Here is a 24,711-nt window from a genome sequence, read left to right on the forward strand (position 1 = left end):
GAAAATTATTACATTATCATAAACAAATTTGCACATTCTCCTTGAATTGAAAAACATTTTATGAGATGGGGCGGGGTTGACTGGGCCAAAATCTGGTAAGATGTCACATTCTGTACCATTTTCAGAACGAATTCCTGCCTACTGTCTATAGGTATAGGATTGTATGCCGGGCCCTTTGAAAATTTCACGAGTACCAGATCTATCCGTTTGATTATACACCTTATTTGAGATGCCTGTTTTCACCATATATTACACGGTACCTATACTTTTCAAATCCAGAATGCTCGAATTGGCTTTCATGAAATTTAGTTACATCTCTACTCACATAAAAATGTTGGTAAGAGTTGGGGCATTTCTTGCGACCCTACGCAAAAGTTAGTATTTTGGTGGGGAATCGATTTCTGCCCATGAACCTGGTATTAAATTTAAAAGGTAACATACCCGTTAATGTGGGTTCTATGTTCTGTTCATCGTCCTCTATTTCAGAGAGAGTTTCCTGGGACTGGGAGTCATCTTAAAAATCAAAATGTTAAAGATACAAATTAAGTACTCATGTGTCTGTAACAGTTTTGAAACCATACAAAGTACAGGCCCCAAGTCAATGTCGACTTTAATAGCCAGTTACAGACGGGAGGATGTTTATGTAATCGTTACTGCAGTGTGTGAAGATTGGAGGGGGAGGGGGGTACAGTGGCACCTCCGTGAACTATATAATTATGAGCCAGGAACACAGGCAGATAGGATGAACATGAGTTTTGACTGTAAGTTATCACCTCATGAGATAAGAAATATTGTGAATGTGTAAAGCTGCTTGTCGGGATACTGAGAGTTGGTATCAACACATATAGATCGTATGAAATCAATATGGGGCAATTATAATCTACAAAGTGTAATCTTTAATGAGGGTAGTCCTGCTCAGTGCAGAAGCACTGCTTTCACAGAGATGCCCTCAATACAAAATACATATACAATATTATGCAGTAGAAAAACAGTTAACAGCCATAAGCACAAAAAGGACAGGAAAAAGATAGATAAACAAATATCAGACATCTAAACAAAATGTTATAAGTTTTCATATTGCGTTTAAAATATTAAAATTTGGCAAGCATTTCAAATTTGGGGGAAGACTGGTAATCAGTTGGGTAATCTGGAGCCAGGCCATGGACATATCTATACACTAGAATATTCCTGAAATATCATGCACGTTAATTGACGGACATTTAGCAACTTCAATCCAGCAAAAATATCTGTAACATGCACATCTCGAAGCCCACACCCCAGGCAGTGGCGGAGTGTCCATACAGTCGGGGGGGGGGCAAATGCCCCCCTGACGGACTCAAATGGACTGCTGGCGCCCTTTTCAGCTCTTAACCACTTTTTACTTATTCGTGATTATCGACTTTTTTATTGCGCTCTCATCTACATATGACATTTGTCACATTTTGTTGGTGTAATTTTGAGATGACACCTATTTATTCTTCGTTTATCTGCCAATTAGCCAGGCCCGGAAAGGGTCATTTCCGGCAATCTAGGGAGTATCTTTACTTAAAAAAATTCTGTGTGCTACGCGCCAACCTGTGGTGGCGCTCCGCTTAGATAGTGTCCAGAGCCATATATAGAGATAATACGGCTCTGATAGTGTCAAAAGCGCCCCTACAGACCATTCTCGCCCCTCCTGACCAATACGCCTAGCTCCTCTACTGACCCCAGGACTAATCTAGCTGCACAATTTTGAAGAATCTGTACCCAGTCAACCAATTTGTTCGTCGCCGTAGTCCAAACGGCAGAACAATAATCTATATGGGGTACAATTATAATTAGAGCGTTGTATAGAGTATTTTGTGTATGCTAGTCAACACACCAACTAAGTCTTTTTAGATTACCAAGTTTATGTGTTAGTTCCATAGGCATAGGAGCCTAATTTGATTTGGGGGGGCTGTAACGACTTGCCCGAAAAAATATAACTAAATTCTTCGCGCGCTCCGCGCGTTCAACATGTTAATGTGCATATCATATAGGCATTCATCGGTTATTACATCACATGCCACTAAGTGATGAATACTATATGATTGCACATTAAGATGTTGAACGCGCGAAAAATTTTGGTCATATTTTCCGTGTTATTACCCTTCCATATTGGTTTTAGTTATTGGGGAAGTCGTTATAATAATAACGATAACAACCATATCAGTTTACCTATTGAAAAACACATTGCAAATTACTCTTCTTTCAGTAGGTGCCCGAAAAATTCTCAGCATATTGCCCGAATTTTCACACAAAAAATTGAAAACACACTGCAAATTTTTCTTCTTTCAGTTGGTACCCGAAAAATTCTCAGCATATTGCCCGAATTTTCACCAAAAAAAGTGAAAAACAACTGCAAATTTTTCTTCTTTCAGTAGGTGCCCGAAAAATTCTCAGCATATTGCCTGAATTTTCACCAAAAGTTTTGGTTGGGGGGCTGCAGCCCCCCCAGCCCCCCGCCTCCTACGCCTATGGTTAGTTTTGCAGTAATTTTGTCAATATGTTTTTCCCATTTATGGAACGGGTCTGACCACATTCCAAGGTATTTGAGTACAAACACATTTTCAAGAATATCATTATCAAGCTTTCTATTGAGGGGATTACCATTTTTTTATAATTTGAGACAATCCAAATGTCATAACCTTGGTTTTAGAAGCATTATGTGTCAGCTTATTAGTGTTCATCCAATCTGAAACCGCTTCCAGGTCCAAATTTATGACCCTTTCAATATCTTATTCATTTTTTTAACTAGATACATGATGGCAGTATCATCAGCATAAAGAAAAACCTTACAATTCCAAACTGCAGTAGCTGGAAGGTCATTAATAAAAATGATAAATAAAAGTGGACCTAATATGGATCCCTGGGGTACACCAATTGTAACAGGTCTTGCATCGTATTTAACTTAATTTATTTAATTTGACAAATATTTAGAGAACCAGGCCAGCTTATGTTCCTGTATACCATAAAAAGAAAATTTATACAGAAGAATATCATGGTTGACTGTACAAAGGCTATTGAAAGAATCTATGAAGAATATCGTCAGTAATGCCAATACTAGCAAGAGTAGAATGTTGTTGTCTGAATCGAGATTGTGCCGCACTTAGAAGTCCATTGTTTTGCAGATGACCATAAACTTGGGGGAAGCAGGACACTTCGCCCAACAACCATTTCGCCCAACTGCCATTTCGCCCAACCTTACCATTTCGCCCAACCAGCCTGGTCATTTCGCCCAACCAGTCTGGTCATTTCGCCCAAACTTGATTAAATATGATATTTCAAAAGGAAACGTTTGGGAATATACGAACCGAATATTAAGGAAACTTGATGATTGATCAGTGTGTTAGGGGTTAGGTTTGATAGTGAACGTTCGAATATTAAGGAATATTAAGGAAACTTCAAGTCCTTTACTTTGTATAACTTTAGTAAGGAAACGTTTGGGAATTTTTAACGTTACAGGATACGAACCGAATATTAAGGAATCTTGAGGATGGATCAGTGTTTTAGGGGTTAGGTTTGATAGGTTTGATATAGTAAACGTTCGGGAATTGTTAACGTTACGGGATACGAACCGAGTATTAAGGAAACTTGAAGTTGTGGTTAAATTGATTACATATGTGGTTACATTGATAAAGTGGTTACATTGATTAAATATAGTAATTCAATATTACGGACGGGTTTGATATATATTTTTTTCAATTTAATAAGGAAAACGTTCGGGAATTGTTAGTCAGTAGGATGGATCAGTGTTTTAGGGGCTAGGTTGATAGGTTTTTATGAAGACCGATTCCCCTGTGTTTGTATAATAATATAACTTCCATTGTATGCGTAAACGCCTAAAGTAGTGTAATCCTCCCATTATACCCGAAATAACTGCTCAGACTCCGATTGATATCGAGCGGACCTCACTTTTTATTTACCTATTACATAGTAACCTAACCCAAAATAAATCAAATTGAACTTGTGGAATAGAAAAAGTAATAATATTATTCTGACTGAATATTAGAAAAGAATAAGGTTGGGCGAAATGACCAACACGGTTGGGCGAAATGACCATGCTGGTTGGGCGAAATGACTATGATGGTTGGGCGAAATGACCATGCTGGTTGGGCGAAAAGGCAGTTGGGCGAAATGGTTGTTGGGCGAAGTGACTAGAGAGCAACTTGGGTATGGATAGAGCTCTCTCAAGAATTTTAGTTAATAAGAATTTTAGTTAATATTATTAATAGTTAAAAAATGAGTTAATACTAATATATTATTAATACTTATTATAAATATTAGTTAATATTATGGGTAGGCCTAGGGCAGTTAATGCTAATGTTGCCTGTGGAATTGTATGCCTACTTTTGTAAATTGTAGGCATGCACCCTTACCGCAAGTACTACTTAGTGCTAGTTCACACCTGTGTGAAGTTAAATACTTATTCTGCGTTCCCCGTTCTACATTCATGAATAAGTAACTGTAGTACACATGTTACTTATTCGATAATGGATACGATAAATACAACTATTCTTTGGCTTCCGTACAAGAAAATCAAGGTTTTTTCGTCAAAAAAGTACATTTTAGTGTATTTTTCCAAAGACAACGAGGCTTTATCAATGGCTCATATGAACTCTGAGGACGATGAAGAAAATTACCATAATGCGTCTTCCCCGGTCCAAACAGTTCTTAACAAATTCACATGACCAATACACCATCACTTATTAGATGGATGTAACGGGGCCATGAAAAACTTTAGGCCCTAATCAAGACCAGAACGCCAGACCTGGAACACCTCACCAATGGGTCATATGAACTCTTAAGACATTGTAGAAGAGTACCATAATGCATCTTGCCCTGTACAAAGAGTGCTTGACCAATTTAAATGACCACTAAATCATTACTTCTTTAATGAGTGTAACCGGACTACGAAAAAGTTTGGGCCTTAATCCATGCAGTACGCCTTGGATCACCAAACCAATGGTTAAAATGAACTCTATAGGTCATGTTGGTCCAAAGAGTGCTTGACCAATTTACAGGACCACTACATTATTACTTCTTAAGTTAATGTAACAGGTTCCGAATAAAAAGCATTTGGGCCCTAATCAAGACCAGAACGCCTTGGACCACCTAACCAATGGGCCATATGAACTCTTAAGACAATGTAGAAGAGTACCACAATGCGTCTTGCCTGTTCAAAAGAGTGTTTGACCAGTTTAAATGACCACTACATCATTACTTCTTTAATGAGAGTAATGTGACCACGAAAAGCTTTGGGCCTTAATCAAAACCAGAACACCTTGAACCAACTAATCAATGAGAAAGCTTTTCTGATAGACAACATTGTCAGCTATACGATCGGCACACACCATTACCAGTGCTTGAGGGTGGATAGCTAGGCCTAACATTAGGCTATGCAGCAATTATATGTGTAAATCAGTTAGGTGACCTTGTAGTATTGAACTGACCTTGGTGGCCAACATTGGTAGTTGTGATAAGTACACACTCAAATGACGAGATGCAGTTCAAAATAAATTGTTATATCCAACGTGTTTGTAGAGGATATGGAGAAAATCTTTTCAAACACATTGAGCACAGTTCGTGTTCAATAAATGATCGTTAAAACTTGAAAGGTACATTGCGCAATCCACAGTATCATACGACATGTACAGTCTCAGGGGGGGGGGGGCTCTGTGAGTTTAACAACTACGATGCAACAAGTATTATAAAATTAGACCAATCACGAGGGGGGGGGGTGCTCTGAGTTTAACAATTAAGATGCACCTGGCGTCTGGCTTGAGTCAAGGAATATTAAAGGAGTAAAAATGTTGCATACATGGCTGGAAATTACAGATGTTGCTGTTGGACAATTTGTCTTTGTACGCTAATAGATTTTATTTTCTTTCAACATTCCTTTCAACATTTCTTCTTATCAGTTATCAAACAAGGCGTCTCTCAGTTGGTTTTTGGTTTACGTTGATCTTTAATTGACCACTAAGTCATTACTTCTTTAATGTGTGTAACAGGACCACGAAAAAGCTTTGAGCCCTAATCCATGCAGCACGCCTTGGATCACCAAACCAATGGGTAACATGAACTTTAAGGACATTGTAGAAGAGTACCATAATGTGTATTGCCCAGTTCAAAAAATGCTTGACCAATTTAAATGACCACAACATCATCACTTCTTAAATTAATGTAATAGCTAGGACCACGAATAAAAGGCCTTTGGTCCCTAATCAAAACAGGAACACCTTGAACCATCTAATCAATGGGTCATATGAACTATAATGACATAATGTGCCTTGCCTGGTCTAAAAAGTGCTTGACCAATTTAAATGACCACAAAATCATTACTTCTTTAATGAGTGTAACAGGATTATGAAAAAGCTTTGGGCCCTTACCTGTATCCATGCAGCACGCCTTGGACTTATTAACCAATGGGTTCATATGAACTCTTAAGACAATGTAGAAGAGTACCATAATGCGTTTTGCGCAGTCCAAAGAATGATTGACCAATTTACATGACCACTACATCATCACTTCTTAAATTAATGTAATAGGACTGCGAATAAAAAACATTTGGGCCCGAATCAAAACCAGAGCACCTTGAACCAAATAATCAATGGGTCCAATGAACTCTAATGACAATGAAGAAGAGTACTATAATGCATCTTGCCCAGTCCAAAGAGTAGGTGACCAATTAAACTGACCCCTAAATTATCACTTCTTAAATAAATGTAACAGGTCTACGAAAAATCCCTTTAAGCCCTATTGAAGAACAGCACGCCTTGGACCACCTAACCAAGGGATCAAATAAACTCTAATGACAATGTAGAAGAGTAGTGCAATGCATTTTGCCCGGTCCAAATAGTGGATGACCAATTAAACTGACCCCTAAATTATCACTTCTTAAATAAATGTAACAGGCCTATGAAAAATCCCTTTAAGCCCTATTGAAGAACAGCACGCCTTGGACCACCTAACCAAGGGATCATATGAACTCTAATGACAATGTGGAAGAGTAGTGCAATGCATCTTGCCCGGTCCAAATAGTGCTTGACCAATTAAAATGACCACTACATCATCACTTCATAATTGAATGCATAACGGGACCTAACCAAAAAAACGTAAGGCCATAATCAAAACAAGCACGCCTCGGACCACCTAGCCAATGGGTTATGTGAATTCTAAGGACATTGTTGAAGAGTCCCATAATGTGTGCTATCCGGTCCAAAGAGTATTTGACCAATACAAATGACTAATGCACAATCATTTTCCAGTAGATTCATCAATATCTTTTATTTTGAAGTTTTACTCTACGTGTGTACCAATGTGGTGATACAAAGCAAATGCAACACCTTTGGTGTGCAAGTTTTATGCTAATTGGTGCTTTACGATTATCAGCATACAAAGTTTCCTTCCCATTATGGAGAAACACACACGCACACTTTGGGGGTGGGGGCGCACCTTATTGCAACTCCATTTCTCAGAATGAAGTGATTTCTGTAGACTGGCAACATTCATAGCTAACTTAATTTCATTTCTTTTATTCGTTTCACACGTCACATATTTACAGAATAAAGCACAGAGAAGTTTTCTTGCCTCTCTCCTTGAAAGTGGTTGTGAATGCTGTTACCCCCTTCGTAGATTCTGAAAGATTGCACTGCTACATTCTAGAGCTGACAAAGACAATCAGGCATCTCGGGTCAAGCGGAGATAAACTTACTTTAATAGTTTACTTAGTAAAATAGTCTTCAAGTGAAATAGTTCTACCCAGACATATATATTTTATTCCAACTACGTAAACATCGACCAGAGTTAGTGTGAGGTTTTATTAAATTTCCTTGTATTCAGTTTTTCCTAAATATTAATTATAACTTCCATAATCTAGCTATTTTACTCAAGTTTACTCAATAGACAAGATACATTCAATCCATTAACAAAAGTGTCAGATTTTAGGTCAATTTTTCATTTGTTAAATTAAGTCAAAATTACACTTACTAATCACTTACAATTGTATTTAATGTATTCATTCTTCGGTAAATATAAATTAGGCTATATGCTGAGTCAATTATGGAATTATAGAAGTCAGGAGAAATATTACATGCTTAATATCCACCCCCCCCCCACCCCACCTCCCCATTTATTCTCTGATTGGATTGAAATGTACTTGCAGTAGAGAAATTTTCATGCAAAACTTACTTTAATCTAGTAGAATTGATACATTTTTACCAATCTATGTGCAAAGATGTTCCATTTCACTATTACTCACAATGCTTCATAAGACAAATGTGAAGGAGCGAAACAAAGGACCATGCGTTCTGATTGTAATTGAATGATTCATTCAGGGTGTTTCCTAGAAGTTTTCTCTCGAAAAAGGGCGCTTGAACTTTAGGCTCGAACAAATTGATACCGATGTACGAACTGACTGCCTACCATGTCCATGGAATTACATTTAAAGGGTTGAGAGTTCATATTTATCATAGCGTGATTGCTCCCTTGCGTCGAACCATTAAAATTCTTAAGTGATAGATAACTGAAAGAATCTGCAGCATGTTGATAGTTTAACTGCTTTTTCGCATTTGTATTCCCAAATGAATTAAATATCGGAAATAGTTACAATTTTCTTCTTTCCTTCTACGAATGTCTCTGACCCACATTAGGAGAGTTAAAGTGATATTGTTCAATGTTAGAATGTTACTGCATGTGCCATTAATGCATGGTAGGCCTAGGGGATGGTTTATTTCTTTGATTGTTTGTCCGGCTGTAAGCTTCAGTTGAGCTTTGATGACAGTGCATGCCTGCTACAAGCCTGCTACAGCCTTGCTACAGCCCTGGAAAGATGCTGTCGCTTTATGCCATTGTGTTAAAAAAACTGCCACATTGCAATGCTTACCCTTTGATTAGGCTGAAATTTTGTAAGTGATTTGCGCAAGTAGTGTTATATATGCAGACATATCAATGAATTTGAAAGTCATTTAGAGGTAACTTTCTTAAATTGTAAAAACTTTCCTACAGAATTTGGCCATATATAGACATGCAGCCATTAATTGGAATGCACTTAAAACAAGTTCTCTTTTTTACAATTTTTGAGGATCCAAAGTACAATTTGTAATGCCAGTTTTGTGATATAGGTTGACACTAAAATGCACGATACATAACATATGAGATGGACATTACTCTCAGAAGGGTTGAGGTAGTGGTCAATTTAATTGGTCAAGCACTCTTTGGACTGGGCAAGACGCATAATGGTACCCTTCTAATATGTATTTAGAGTTCATATGACCCAGTGGTTAGGTGGTCCAAGGCTTAATTGCTGGTTGTGATAAGGGCCTAAAGGTTTTTTTTTCAAGGTCCTGTTACATTCATTTAAAAAATTGATGATTTAGTGGACATTTTAATTGGTCAAGCACTCTTTGGACTGGGCAAGACGCATTATGGTACCCTTCTAATATGTATTTAGAGTTCATATGACCCAGTGGTTGGGTGGTCCAAGGCTTAATTGCTGGTTGTGATAGGGGCCTAAAGGTTTTTTTTTCAGGTCCTGTTACATTCATTTAAAAAATTGATGATTTAGTGGTCATTTTAATTGGTCAAGCACTCTTTGGACCGGACAAGATGCATAATGGTACTGTTCTACATTGTCATTAGAGTTCATATGACTCCTTGGTTGGGTGGTCCAATGCATGCTGGGTTTGATTAGGGCCTTAAGAGGTTTTGAAGGTCCTGTTACATTCATATAAAAATCTGATGATTTAGTGGTCATTTTAATTGGTCAAGCTCTCTTTGGACTGGGCAAGACGCATTATGGTACTATTCTACATTGTCATAAGAATCCATATGACCCATTGGTTGGGTGGTCCAAGGCATGCTGGTTTTGATTAGGGCCTTAAGGGGTTTTCAAGGTCCTATTACATTCATTTAAAAAATTGATGGTTTAGAGGTCATTTTAATTGGTCAAGCACTCTTTGGACTGGACAAGATGCAAAATGGTAGTGTTCTACATTGTCATTAGAGTTCATATGACTCCTTGGTTGGGTGGTCCAAGGCATGCTGGGTTTGATTAGGGCCTTAAGTGGTTTTCAAGGTCCTGTTACATTCATATAACAATTTGATGATTTAGTGGTCATTTTAATTGGTCAAGCTCTCTTTGGACCGGGCAAGACGCATTATAGTACTATTCTACATTGTCATTAGAATCCATATGACCCATTGGTTGGGTGGTCCAAGGGGTGCTGGGTTTGATTTGGGCCTTAAGGGGTTTTCAAGGTCCTGTTACATTCATATAACAATTTGATGATTCAGTGGTCATTTTAATTGGTCAAGCTCTCTTTGGACCGGGCAAGACACAGTATAGTACTATTCTACATTGTCATTAGAATCCATATGACCCATTGGTTGGGTGGTCCAAGGCTTGCTGGGTTTGATTAGGGCCTTAAGGGGTTTTCAAGGTCCTGTTACATTCATTTAAAAAATTGATGATTTAGTGGTCATTTTTATTGGGCAAGCACTCTTTGGACCAGGCAAGACGTATCATGGTACTGTTATAAATTGTCGTTAGAGTTCATATGACCCATTGGTTAGGTGGTCCAAGGCGTGCTTGTTGTGGTTGGGGCCTAAAGGTTTTTCTTTCAGGTCCTGTTACATTCATTTAAAAAATTGATGATTTAGTGGTCATTTTAATTGGTCAAGCATGCATCTTTGGATCGGACAAGATGCAAAATGGTAGTGTTCTACATTGTCATTAGAGTTCATATGACTCCTTGGTTGGGTGGTCCAAGGCATGCTGGGTTTGATTAGGGCCTTAAGGGGTTTTGAAGGTCCTGTTACATTCATATAAAAATTTGATGATTTAGTGGTCATTTTAATTGGTCAAGCTTTCTTTGGACCGGGCAAGACGCATTATAGTACTATTCTACATTGTCATAAGAATCCATATGACCCATTGGTTGGGTGGTCCAAGGCGTGCTGGGTTTGATTAGGGCCTTAAGGGGTTTTCAAGGTCCTGTTACATTCATTTAAAAAATTGATAATTTAGTGGTCATTTTAATTGGTCGAGCACCATTTGGACCGGACAAGACGCATACTGGTACTGTTCTACATTGTCATTAGAGTTCATATGACCCATTGGTTGGGTGGTCCAAGGCATGCTGGTTTTGATTAAGGCCTTAAGGAGTTTTTCAGGTCCTGTTACATTCATTCAAGAAGTGATGATTTATTGGTAAGTTTAATTGGTCAAGCACTCTTTGGACCAGGCAAGACGCATCATGGTACTGTTATAAATGGTCATTAGAGTTCATACGACCCATCGGTTAGGTGGTCCAAGGCGTGCTTGTTGTGGTTGGGGCCTAAAGGTTTTTCTTTCAGGTCCTGTTACATTCATTTAAAGGCTCTAGTACACCCATTTATGAATAAACCATATGACCACATCTGCTGTTAAGCGGGGGAAAAAGAAAGTATTTTCTAGAATTTCCACACAAAAAAGGAAAAATAATTATCCTACCATAGTTAAGAGTATAGTACATAGCCTAACCACTTCGTCGGTTACGGATCTCACGTAACAACAAAAACACAACTTATTGTATTTTGCGAAGTTGACGTTTTCTACAAGGACATGGAAAAAATATTGAGCATTTAGTTAATCATGCCAAGTGGCCTAAAACATGGGATTGCAAGGTTTACTTTGATAAAGATGGCCATACTGTAGCTATTGGGGCCTTGATATCGTGCTTTGTATGTATGGTATAGACTGTGCCTCGTATATCATGGGGAACAGATTGTTTTGTTCATGCGGATGAGTCGGTTAGCTTGAGGTGTGTTTTATATACATCCATGGTTTTACTTTGTTACGGGTATATAATTTTTCTTGAACGTCTAAGATAATATTTCACATAACTTTACCGATCCTTTACTGACTGACCTCATTAATTCTAGAGCCGGGAGTCAAAATAGTTTACTCCATGAAAAGTTTTTGGAAACGTGCCAAAAATGTTAACAAACAGGTGTTAGACAGGGGGGTTGTTTGGCAAGGTACCTGGGAAAATCCGCAGCACATGTACAGTAGCCTACCGTGATATTTAAGTAGGGGTAAACACTGCAGATAACTTGTAAACTGATGTACGTATAAAGCACGCTGTTTATTGTTAGGCAGTCTAGGAACGGGGCTTTGCCGAACGTAGTTTGTTTCATAAAATCGTCAGTTTTGTAAGTTAAACTTTTTAAAGATTGTAAGACAGGTTAAATCCCTTTTCATTTTATCACATAATATAGCTACTCTAACTTGTCTCTAACAGCAGACTGTTATTTTTGCCTGGCTCTGATGAATACTACTATCTCAAGTAACGTTGGTAAGTTGCCAAGAAATAAATGTCACGCAATGTGATACAAAAAGTCATATTACCCATTCATGAAGGCTTCAAATGCAAGTTTTCAAACATTGGTTCAGTGTATAGTACAATTACAAATAGTCATACCGTTGTAGTCTAAACCGAATTTATGCTTTATGCTAAACGATCTGAACAAACGTAATTTCTCAAACTAAATTAAAATTATATCATTCGTGACTTCGTTACAACTAAAGCCAAGTAAGTCTACTATGAATAAGAATTATTCGGTTTCTTTATTAGCCATTCCATTTCGTAAAGCGCCATGCAATAACAATTTTTCTTGCACAAGTCGCGAACTGTTCAGGTTTTTTACAACCCGAAAGCAGCTGCGCAACGTGAAAGTAAGATCACGCACATGTCTTAGCCTACTGTCTGACTGCATGACTCACATGGAGGTGATTCTGCATATAGATACGTACGAGAGTTTTAATGGTTAGGCTATATATTTACTGTCATTTCAATAAACTGTTTATAGTACGAACGAAAGAAAAGTTCCCACAGGTTTGAGAGATTGTCTAGAGCATTGATGATGTAGGTTTTTGTGTATTAAGGGATTCAAGACCAAACGGAGTGTCTCCGTTAGTTCAATTGCAAAACACGAAATAAAAAATAGCGATGAAAGCGCCATGTAAAATTCATGTTACGAGCACAAACCATCAGCAAAGTACACACAACTGTGTAGTAACTCAATGCAGTTACAGTAGCCTATATGTAGTAGCTTTATTGATAAACAATTCTCCAACCTGCTGAGAAAATTCTATAACCCTTTTGTGTACATCCTGGACCAAAGTGACCAGTTCATTGTCTGGTCTTCTTTTGTGCATAAGAGGCTTAATTTGTGGTCTCATAGTCAAGTGCATACAACTGTCCACCGACTCTTGGAAGGCAGGAAATGTGTGCATTCAAGCATGACTCATTACCAGCTGGTTGCTGTGCTCATTACACTGGATAGCAACGGTTGGGCCTTCGATCATCGCCGGTTAAATTTGCGAGCCTTCCCTTACATTAATTTAATAACTGATGGAGTAGTGATCATTTTAATTGGTCAAGAACTCTTTGGACCGCGGGCATAATGCATTATGGTACGCTTGTATATTGTCATTAGAGTTCATATCACCCATAGATAAACCTCTAATTTCCACGACCAAATGTTGAACATCTTGTAAGAAGGATTTTTTTTGGGCCATTGGTGTTACGTCGATACCATTGTAGCAGTTCCTCATTTGTGAATGTCAAATGAGGAATGCGGAAAAAGTATCTAACTTCGGTCTATTTCTGTAGGATACTCCTTAAAAACCCCTCTCGGGTATCACAACGAGGATGTTGGTGCATGTGCAGTGCAGCAGAGCTAATAATAATGCGTGGGCAATCTTGTCTTAAACACCTCAAGACTAGGGCTCTCTTTAACGGCCAAGGATAATGTATTCCAGTCTTTAATGGTCCTAGGATAGAAGCTATATTGAAAAGCACGATGATTGTGTGGAATTTGAGTATAGCGACCACGCCTACCTGGTTTCAAGAAGGGATAAGTCTCGTTTGGGACTGCAATTAGGCCATTAATAATTTGGAAAAAGAGCATAAGTCTGGCCATTTTCCTTCTTTCTGTGAGGGGTTCCCACTTCAAAGTCTTCAAGATCTCAGTGACGCTGCCACCTTCCTTTGAATTTTTTCTATTTTATCTTGGTCTGAGACCTTAATAGGGGTCCCAAATCTGAGCTGAATATTCAAGAGTAGAACGACACATAGACATATAGGCCAATTCACGTAATTCTGGTGTGCAGGAGCGCAAATTCCTATTAAGGAAGCCAAGGGTTCTGCTGGTTCTAGAGCAAATCTTATCAATATGAGTAGAGAAAGATAAATTTTCACTAAACAGGATACCAATTAAGATAAGGCCAGTGACGCACTCCAATATTTGATTGAATATGGAGTAAAAGAACACAGATTTTGCCCCGCTACGCTTTGTAGACATCTAAGCATTTAGAGGGATTGAATTTCATGTCCCAAAGTGTAGCCCAGGATTCAAGGGCCTTCAGATCTTTCTGGAGGATGAGATGGTCGTCAAATGAGTGAATATGCCTATACAGCAAAGCATCATCCGCAAATAAACGAAGTTGCGATTTAATGTGATAAGTAATGTCGTTTATATAGCATAAGAACATAACTGGGCCAAGACAGGTGCCTAGTCTAGTTCACTACTTTTGTTGGCAATTAACACCCCTACCGCAAGTACGTACTACTAGTACTATAGTTCATAAGTTCGCAATAAGTATAGGCCTAACGTTAGGCCTAGTTCTACCTTCCTCAAAATGTATCGTTACTGAAACTACTGTATGCCCAAGCCTATATATTATAGTCAATAACTAGTCGTAGTACTACGGGCCTAGTCACATATAACAAGGTGTAGGCCTAGTATCTTGATAGTAATACCATTATTATCTGTAGGCGGACCGAAGTCATGTACAACCGCCTCTCCGTATGATATCCCATTATGAGAAGTTCTAAACATACTCAATATTAACTCCAAAATAAATGCCTACCGGTTTCAACTACATCTCTTTTTCAACTAAACACCACAACTTTCCTTGTTTCATTTCGAACGAATAATCGGCATTTAGCAACCTTATTTCCAGTCTTGTCTCATCGCGGCTATTTACCATACTTTCCTATAATAATTACTGGTATTACTTTGGACCAATTAGGAGTGCCGGTTTCAATGACGTATTCTATTTGCACGGTTAGGAGATAAACATGGAAGGGGATCGGCCGACACGTTAACTTCAAATTCAGCGGACATTTTGTTTCTAAAATTTCGGCTTCCTCGAAATTAGGAGACCTTTTATCTTGAAACGTCGACTGTTCATCATGATATATTCAATTTAATTTAATTTCAGCTAATTGTTGATATTTTACATTTTTATGCCAAATTTTCTAATATTAAATTGTTGAACTTTAGGCTTTTTGAATTCTATGTCAAATTTCGGTTTCTTATCAGTAAATATCGCTTATTCATTCGGCCTTTCGTTGAAATTGTGACATATTAAGACAAAATACCACCTAAAACGTAGAAGTGTTGACCGAAGGTGTTTAAATGATTCAATAATTATTATTAAAATTATTATAAAATTGGACTGCAGGGTTACTATCTGAAGCGGAGAAAATTATCAATTGCCGCTAATAGAAATGATCCAGCTGTTTCATCTAGCGCTGCCGTGGAGTGCATCCCAAAATATACCCATGGACGAAGTCACTCAACCCGAGAAAAGATGCGCAGAACGTACAAGGAATACCTGGAACGTCTAGCTTCCAACAGCTTATAAGTAGATATGGTTGACCGACTTCGATGAAAGGCCAGACAAGAAAACATCCATATTAATGAGGCAGGGCACGCGACAGACGCGCTTGGCGGGAACTTCATTTCAGACTTTAGGATCGGAAGAGAAGCAGTGCTTTGCAGTGAGGGTGAGTAATCTAAATAGAGTATCTTATTTAAGTTACTTTTGTTTTGGCTGAGGAATATAAAACATGTTAAAGAGATTGCTAATAATGTGCGTAACTGTAAAATAACTATAACACCAAATGCTTGTAAGCAGAAGGCAATACTGTCTGATATTCTAAGTGCAACGTGTTTGGCCTTTACGTAACGGTAATGCTAAGTGGGAATAGGCTCTCTTATAGTCACATAATCTAGCTTGTATTACCCGAGCTAGGTTAATATATACATATTCCTGGTCTACTGTTTGTCAAGATGCAAGGGGAGGAAATTATTAGTAGAGCATACACATCCATGGTGTTTAGTCCATCTGTGTCTTGGACTCTCTTCTCTCGAAATAATCCCAAGGTAAACTGTTGGCCGTATGGAAAGCCATTTTAACATTTAATCGGGAATTTTAGATATCTGAAATTGTTTCTTATTTCAGATATCTGAAATTGAATTCGAGATATCTTAAATAGATTTAGAGATATCTGAAATTCTAATTCAGATATCTGAAATTCAATTCGAGATATCTGAAATTGAATTCGAGATATCTATAATAGATTTCGAGATATCTGAAATTCTAATTCAGATATCTTAAATTCAATTCGAGATATCTGAAATTGAATTCGAGATATCCGAAATTGAATTCGAGATATCTGAAATTCTATTTCAGATATCTGAAATTTAATTCGAGATATCTGAAATTGAATTCGAGATATCTGAAATTGAATTCAAGATATCTGAAATTGAATTCGAGATATCTGAAATTGAATTCGAGATATCTGCAATTGAATTCGAGATATCTGAAATGCATATGCATAAATTTCCGATTAAATGTTAAAATGGCACGTATGGAAAGCCATTTTAACATTTAATCGGGAAATTTCAGATATCTGTAATTGAATTCGAGATATCTGAAATTGAATTCGAGATATCTGAAATTGAATTCGAGATATCTAAAATTCTATTTCAGATATCTGAAATTGAATTCGAGATATCTGAAATTGAATTCGAGATATCTGCAATTGAATTCGAGATATCTGAAATGAATATGCATAAATTTCCGATTAAATGTTAAAATGGCACGTATGGAAAGCCATTTTAACATTTAATCGGGAAATTTCAGATATCTGTAATTGAATTCGAGATATCTGAAATTGAATTCGAGATATCTAACATTCTATTTCAGATATCTGAAATTGAATTCGAGATATCTGAAATTGAATTCGAGATATCTGAAAATGAATTCGAGATATCTGAAATTTTATTTCAGATATCTGAAATTGAATTCGAGATATCTGAAATTGAATTCGAGATATCCAAAATTCTATTACAGATATCTGAAATTGAATTCGAGATATCCGAAATTGAATTCGAGATATCTGAAACTGAATTCGAGATATCTCGAATTCAATTTCAGATATCTGAAATTCCCTGGTATTTCGAGATATCTGAAATTGATTTTAAGATATCTGCAATTATTTGTAGATATCTTAAATAAATTGGAGATATCTGTAATTTAATTTGAGATATCTGAAATTATTTCGAGATATCTGAAATTCCTTATTAAATGTTAAAACGGCTTTCCATATGGCCGTGTTAAAGAGGTTCAATATTTGAGATGCAACATTTGTTCAAACCCAAATTTACACAAAAACCATCATTTATACAAATATGTAATAATTAAAGGACAATAGAAGAACAATGAATCACAAGTGGCTCTATGATGTCATATATGTAAACTTGATTAGTTATCCAGCCTTGTGTGTAAAGAAGCATTAAATCTGTATCATATCTCCCAAATGAAATGAGATATTTGCTTAGATGTTTGGAAAAGTTATACTTTGCATATATCAAATGTACCAAGAATGATTTTAAGATTATTGTCTTCTTTTAAAATAGTAGTACATACTCTAGCTAAAATGCTCTACTACTAATTGATCTTCTTAGATACCATTCATATTAAAGACGAGAAACAAGTTATCTTTTACCATACTTGTGCATGCGGTTAAGTAGGCTATACGTCTATATGTTATGACATGACCAAATTTTAAGTTACTGTCGATTAATCTAGTTTAATTGTAGTAACCTATGAACACAGAGGGATGTGCCGAGGATTTCCTGAGTGCCAGGTATAGGATCGCCGTCCTGGGGGAGGGGTCTTAGGGGAGGGGTGTTTTTTCGAATTTTGAAGGTGCTCAGATGCAAAATACTGGCACTTTTTTTAGCTTTTTCAGCACACACAAGTATTAGTTTTGCTAACAATTTCCATTTTTTAATTTTATTTTTCAATTTATGTTGAACATATTGTTAATAATGTCGGAAATTTAGATGAAAAAATTGCTGGGAGGGATTCACAATTTTTAAGACAGTGCTGGGCTGTAATTTTTAGTGCTAGGCGGGGCTGAGATGCCAATTACCGGCACTTGTGTAGCTTTTTCAGCACACACAAATACTAGTTTTGCTAACAATTTTTACATTTTTACATTTTTTTAAAAATTTATGTTGAATATATTGTTAATAATGTTGGGATTTTAGATAAAAATAGTGCTGGGCGGGATTCACGATTTCTAAGACAGTGTTCGGCGGAAATTTTTAGTGCTTCAGTAATTTTTAGTACAAGGAATTCCCTTACTTTAGCAACCAGCATTATTACGACTTTTGCAATTTAAATTTAGTTTAAACTCGAAACAAAATTAAAGAGACACTTAACGTACAATTCTACTGGTTTGCTTCTAGAACGATGACAATGCGGACGAGGACCAAGACGACAAATCGACGGAAGAACGAAAGGAACCAGGTTATGAACTAAACAGAAGAAAAACAAAGAACGGTGTAGTAGTTATATCATTTTGAAAAGGGTAATAACGTTTCTGTGTTTGTATTGCAATGATTTTACTATATATTTTTATGCCAATTTGAAGAGTGTTTAAAAAAAAATATTGCATCATTTTTTTAAAGAAATGCCTGATTGTTCGTTTCTAGTTTATATTTTATAGATGTTTCAGACGTCCCAGCCACCAATACCACCTTCCACAAGTCACCAGCTACCTTCCCCCAGCCATTTGCCATGAGCAAAAGGGTAATAACGTTTCTGTGTTTGTATTGCAATGATTTAACTATAAAATTTTTATGCCAATTTGAAGAGTGTTAAAAAAAATAGTGCATCATTTTTTTAAAGAAATGCCTGATTGTTCGTTTCTAGTTTATATTTTTAGATGTTTCAGACTTCCCCAGCCACCAGTACCACCAATACCACCTTCCACAAGTCACCAGCTACCTTCCCCCAGCCTTTTGCCATGAGCAAAAGGGTAATAACGTTTCTGTGTTTGTATTGCAATGATTTAACTATATAATTTTTATGCCAATTTGAAGAGTGTTAAAAAAAATAGTGCATCATTTTTTTAAAGAAATGCCTGATTGTTCGTTTCTAGTTTATATTTTATAGATGTTTCAGACTTCCCCAGCCACCAGTACCACCAATACCACCTTCCACAAGTCACCAGCTACCTTCCCCCAGCCTTTTGCCACGAGCAAAAGGGTAATAACGTTTCTGTGTTTGTATTGCAATGATTTAACTATATAATTTTTATGCCAATTTGAAGAGTGTTAAAAAAAATAGTGCATCATTTTTTTAAAGAAATGCCTGATTGTTCGTTTCTAGTTTATATTTTATAGATGTTTCAGACTTCCCCAGCCACCAGTACCACCAATACCACCTTCCACAAGTCACCAGCTACCTTCCCCCAGCCTTTTGCCACGAGCAAAAGGGTAATAACGTTTCTGTGTTTGTATTGCAATGATTTTACTATATACTTTTATGCCAATTTGAAGAGTGTTTAAACAAAAATATTGCATCATTTTTAAAGAAATGCCTGATTGTTCGTTTCTAGTTTATATTTTTTTAGATGTTTCAGACGACCCCAGCCACCAATACCGCCAACCACCTTCCACACGTCACCAGCTACCTTCCCCCAGCCTTTTGCCATGAGCAAAAGGGTAATAACGTTCCTGTGGTTGTATTGCAATGATTTTACTATATATTTTTATGCCAATTTGAAGAGTGTTTATAAAAAATATTGCATCATTTTTTTTTTAAAAATTCCTGATTGTTCGTTTCTAGTTTATATTTTATAGATGTTTCAGACGTCCCAGCCACCAATACCACCTTCCACAAGTCACCAGCTACCTTCCCCCAGCCTTTTGCCATGAGCAAAAGGGTAATAACGTTTCTGTGTTTGTATTGCAATGATTTTACTATATACTTTTATGCCAGTTTGAAGAGTGTTTAAACAAAAATATTGCATCATTTTTTAAAGAAATGCCTGATTGTTCGTTTCTAGTTTATATTTTATAGATGTTTCAGACGTCCCCAGACACCATACCACCAACCACATTCCACACGTCACCAGCTACCTTCCCCCAGCCTTTTGTCATGAGCAAAAGGGTAATAACGTTTCTGTGTTTGTATTGCAATGATTTGACTATATATTTTTATGCCAGTTTGAAGAGTGTTTAAAAAAAAATATTGCATCATTGTTTTAAAGAAATGCCTGATTGTTCGTTTCTAGTTTATATTTTATAGATGTTCCAGACTTCCCCAGCCACAAACCACCAAATTACACCATCGACCAGCTCCATCTTCCTTGACCACCAGCCACCATCAGCCAGCTTCCTCCAGACTTCCCCAGCCGCCAACCACCAAATACCACCATCATTAAGCTCCAGCTGCCACCGACCACCAGTCACCAGCTTTTTTGCAGGAGCAAAAGAGTAATAAAGTATGTGTGTTTGTTATTGCAATGAATTTACTATATATTTTGTTGAGTGTTTTCAGGAAAATAAAATATGGCACCATTCACCGACAACTAGTCACCAGCCACTAGCCTTTTGCCATGAGCAAAATAATTATTACATATGTGTGTTTGTATTGCAATGCAATTGATTTTACTATAGATTATTGTGCGAATTTTTATGCGTGTTTACATAACATATAAATGCATCATTTTATATAGAAATGATTGATTGTTCTCATATAGTTCCAAGTTCGAAGCTTATTTCTCCATCCACCAACCACGAATTACTTATACCAGCCACCTATCACCAGCCAACGCCAGATGAACTGAAAAGCATCTTGTCTATGCCAGATGGACTGAACACTTGTAGTCTCTGCTAGATAAAGTGATTGCTTGCAGCCTCCACTAGATGAAGTGACCGATTGCAGCCTCCGCCAGATGAATTGACCGCTAGCAGCCACCAGGAACTCTGCCATCTCCCGTCCTATCACCCAGTCTCCATAGTAAAAAGTAATTAAATCGGCGGGTGTGCAAGGATTAAATTGATTCTAGGAGCCATTTCTGGGAATTGGTGGATCATCCAGGTCAGTACCAGATAAATTTGTTCCTAAATGACGCATTGATTAATACTCCTAAAATACTTTAAAAATACTTGAACATAACTGTACGAGAGGAACCCATATCCAAAGATTGATTCAATATATTTTTAAGTAATTATTCTCTCGTTTCTCGGCAGCCTGAAGATGAACTGGGAGAAAATACCTGTAACCACCTCCAAGATATTTGATCGACCTTCCATCGTTAATCAGACCACTGTTAATTCGTAATTTCTCAATGAAGACGAACTGGAAGAAAATACCTGCAACCACCTAGAAGATGTTTGATCGACCTTCCATCGTTAATCTACCACTGTGAATTGTGTAGGGTGAGGATGTGTAGACTATATTACAAGGAGTAACTAGTACATCAATGAGAAAGCAGAGCTGGAATATCCATATCTCTTGTCGGTTTATTACAAGGATATCACATTATTTAATACTACACGTCTTAAATTGCTAACGTAAAATTCATAGTATATGTCCTCATCAGAACTTTACTTCGTATTTTTTCTCTTCGTATTTACTCCATTTACTCTTTTTACTCTATTAACTCTATTAGTAGTATTTACTCTATTTACCTTATGAACTTTATTTACTTGATTTACTTGATTATCTTGATTTACTTTATTTACTCTATTTACTCTATGTCCTTTATTAACTCTATTTACTTTATATACTTTATTTACTTTGTTACTTTATTTACGTTATTTACTTTATCTACTTTATTTACTTTATTAAATTAATAAACTTTATTGTCTTTATTTACTTATGTTATTTATATGTGTGCGTGTGTGTGGTTTGTTTATATATATATATACTTTACATATACGTATGTGTGTGCGTGTGTGCGTGTGTGTGTGGCTTGTATATACAATTGCATATTTACCTTATTTATGTTATTTACTTTATTTACTTTATTTACTTTCTTTACTTGATCTAATTTATTTACTTTATTTACTATATTTACATTAAATACTTAATATACAGTACTGTATTTACTTTATTTACTTTATTAACTTTAGTTACTTTAATTACTTCATTTCCTTTAATTACGCTATTCACTTTACTTACTTTTTTTTTACTTTATTTATTTCCTTTACTTTGTTTACCCTACTTACTCTCTTGATTTTAATTAGTTTATTTACTATATATATATATATATATATATATATATATATTTTGCATTTCACATAACAGAGTCTTTTCGAAGTTTCTCTTCGAGATCCGGCTTCTCAATACAGATCTCTATAGAGTATGCCAATATTTGTCACCAAAACAGAATTCGCCATTGTTCGATACTGGTGACAAATGTGCCTACATTTACCTTATTTACTCTATTACTTTATTTACATTTATTTTATTTACTTCATTACTATATTTACTTTTTTTACCCCTCCATTTATTGATAACTTCAGTCAAATTAACAGACTTCATATTTTCATACTATAGATGCTTCAGATTAAATAAACGTCATAACAAAATAACAGTTGTTCTAATAAACAGCACAATTGATCGAACGAGATTAATGGAAAAGAGAATCACATGTCCTAAAGGCTTGTTTAAGCTGCATAAAGTTAACCTTACTTTTACTACGATATCGATGTTGTGTGTACTTTTTTACACTTATTGTAAACTTAAATTTATAGAAGAAATCCTCTACAACAGGAATACATTTATTCAATTTACATTGAAAGATGAAATGCTTCATATACAAAATAAGAAAATTGTAAAAATTGTATTGTATTTACTATATTTACATTATATACTTTATATACAGTACTGTGTTTTACTTTATTTACTTCATTTACATTACTTTATTTTATTTATGTAATTTATGTTATTTACTTTATTAACTTTATTTACTTTACTCACTTTATTTACTTTATTTAATTTCTTTACTTTATATCGGTTATTTAGGTTAATTTTGTTATTTACGTTATTGACTTTATTGACTTTATTAATTTATTTACTTTATTTACTTTATTTATGTTATTTATATGTGTGCGTGTGTGTGGTTTGTATATATACTTTACTTACTTTATATATATGGGCGTGGGTGTGTGTGTGTGGTTTGTATATAGAATTATATCTATATGTGTGCGTGTGTGTATGGCTTTTATATGCAATTATATTTCAATTATATATATATATATATATATATATATATATGTTATTTGTGTGTGTGCGTGTGTGTATATACACTACTGTATTTACTTTATTTCATTTGTTTACTATATTAACCTTATTAACTTTCTTTACTTTATTTACTTTATGTACTTCAGTTACTTTATTAATTTTTTTACTTTTTTTCACTCTAGTTACCTTATTTATTTTATGCACTTTATTTACTTTAGTTTCTTTACTTATTTTATTTACTTTTTAGTTACTTTATTTACTTTAATTACTTCATTTCCAGTAATTACGGTATTCACTTACATTATGTTTACTAAATTTAAATGATATACTTTATATACTGTATTTACCTTATTTATGTTATTTATGTTATTTTCATTATCTACTTTGTTTACTTTGTTTACTTTTTAACTTTATTTTCTTTATTAACTTTATTTATGTTATTTATATGTGTGCGTCTGTGTGATTTGTATATGTATATTCTTTACTTACTTTATGTATATGTATATGGGTGTGTGTGTGTGTGGCTTGTATATACAATTGCATGTTTACTTTATTTATGTTACATACTTTATTTACTTTATTAACTTTCTCTACTTGATTAACTTTATTTACTTTATTTACTTTATTTACTGTATTTACTGTATTTATTTTATTTACTTTATTAACTATAGAGTATGCCAATATTTGTCACCAAAACAGAATTCGCCATTGTTCGATACTGGTGACAGATGTGACTACATTTACTTTAATACGTTATTTACTTTATTAACTTTTTTACTTTATTTACCTTATTTACTTATATACTTTATTTACCTTATATAGCATATTTACTAAATTTACATGATATACATTATATACTTAATACTTTATTGCATATTTACTTTATTTACTTTCAAGTTACTTTAAAGTAACTTTATGTTCTTTATTTCCTTTATTTATTATATATATGTGTGCGGGTGTGTGGTTTGTATATCTATATATATATATATATATATAAATATATATATATATATATATATATATATATATATATATGCATTTATTAATATGTGCGTGTGTGTGTATGGCTTGTATATACAATTGCATATCGTATTTACTTTCTTTAGTTGATTTACTATATTTACATTATATACTTTATATACTGTATTTACTTTCAAGTTACTTTATGAACTTTAAGTTCTTTATTTTCTTTATTTACTTTATTTATGTTATTTATTTGTGTGCGTGTGTGTGTGGTATATATATATATATATATATATATATATATATATATATATATATATATATATACTTACTTACTTACTTACTTA

The 24,711-nt window shown here is 35.3% G+C and overlaps 3 long non-coding RNA genes across 5 annotated transcripts in view; 2 read left to right on the plus strand and 1 right to left on the minus strand.

Moving 5' to 3' along the window:
• LOC139965246 (uncharacterized) overlaps window positions 1-15,449 on the minus strand; it is a 45,513-nt gene extending 30,064 nt beyond the window's left edge. Inside the window, exons 1-2 of the long non-coding RNA XR_011792187.1 lie at window positions 14,933-15,449; window positions 442-513 (exon numbers count right to left, since the gene is read on the minus strand). This is a non-coding gene — a long non-coding RNA (uncharacterized lncRNA). The remainder of the gene's footprint in view (window positions 1-441; window positions 514-14,932) is intronic.
• Window positions 1-18,748, plus strand: part of LOC139965247 (uncharacterized) — a 50,752-nt gene extending 32,004 nt beyond the window's left edge. The window contains exons 2-3 of the long non-coding RNA XR_011792189.1: window positions 15,530-15,854; window positions 18,610-18,748. This is a non-coding gene — a long non-coding RNA (uncharacterized lncRNA). The remainder of the gene's footprint in view (window positions 1-15,529; window positions 15,855-18,609) is intronic.
• Window positions 18,749-19,145: 397 nt separating this feature from the next.
• LOC139965248 (uncharacterized) lies at window positions 19,146-21,873 on the plus strand. Of its 3 annotated transcripts, none has more exons than XR_011792192.1 (4): window positions 19,146-19,641; window positions 20,442-20,651; window positions 20,910-21,250; window positions 21,403-21,873. It is a non-coding gene; the product is annotated as an uncharacterized lncRNA (long non-coding RNA). The 3 variants fall into 3 exon arrangements; XR_011792190.1 differs by lacking the exon at window positions 19,146-19,641 and adding an exon at window positions 20,006-20,317; XR_011792191.1 differs by lacking the exon at window positions 19,146-19,641 and adding an exon at window positions 20,007-20,317 and having other exon boundaries at window positions 20,456-20,651.
• Window positions 21,874-24,711: the final 2,838 nt, after the last annotated feature.

This window comes from Apostichopus japonicus, chromosome 3 (genome assembly GCF_037975245.1).
Source record: "Apostichopus japonicus isolate 1M-3 chromosome 3, ASM3797524v1, whole genome shotgun sequence".
Taxonomy (NCBI): Eukaryota; Metazoa; Echinodermata; class Holothuroidea; order Aspidochirotida; family Stichopodidae; genus Apostichopus; species Apostichopus japonicus.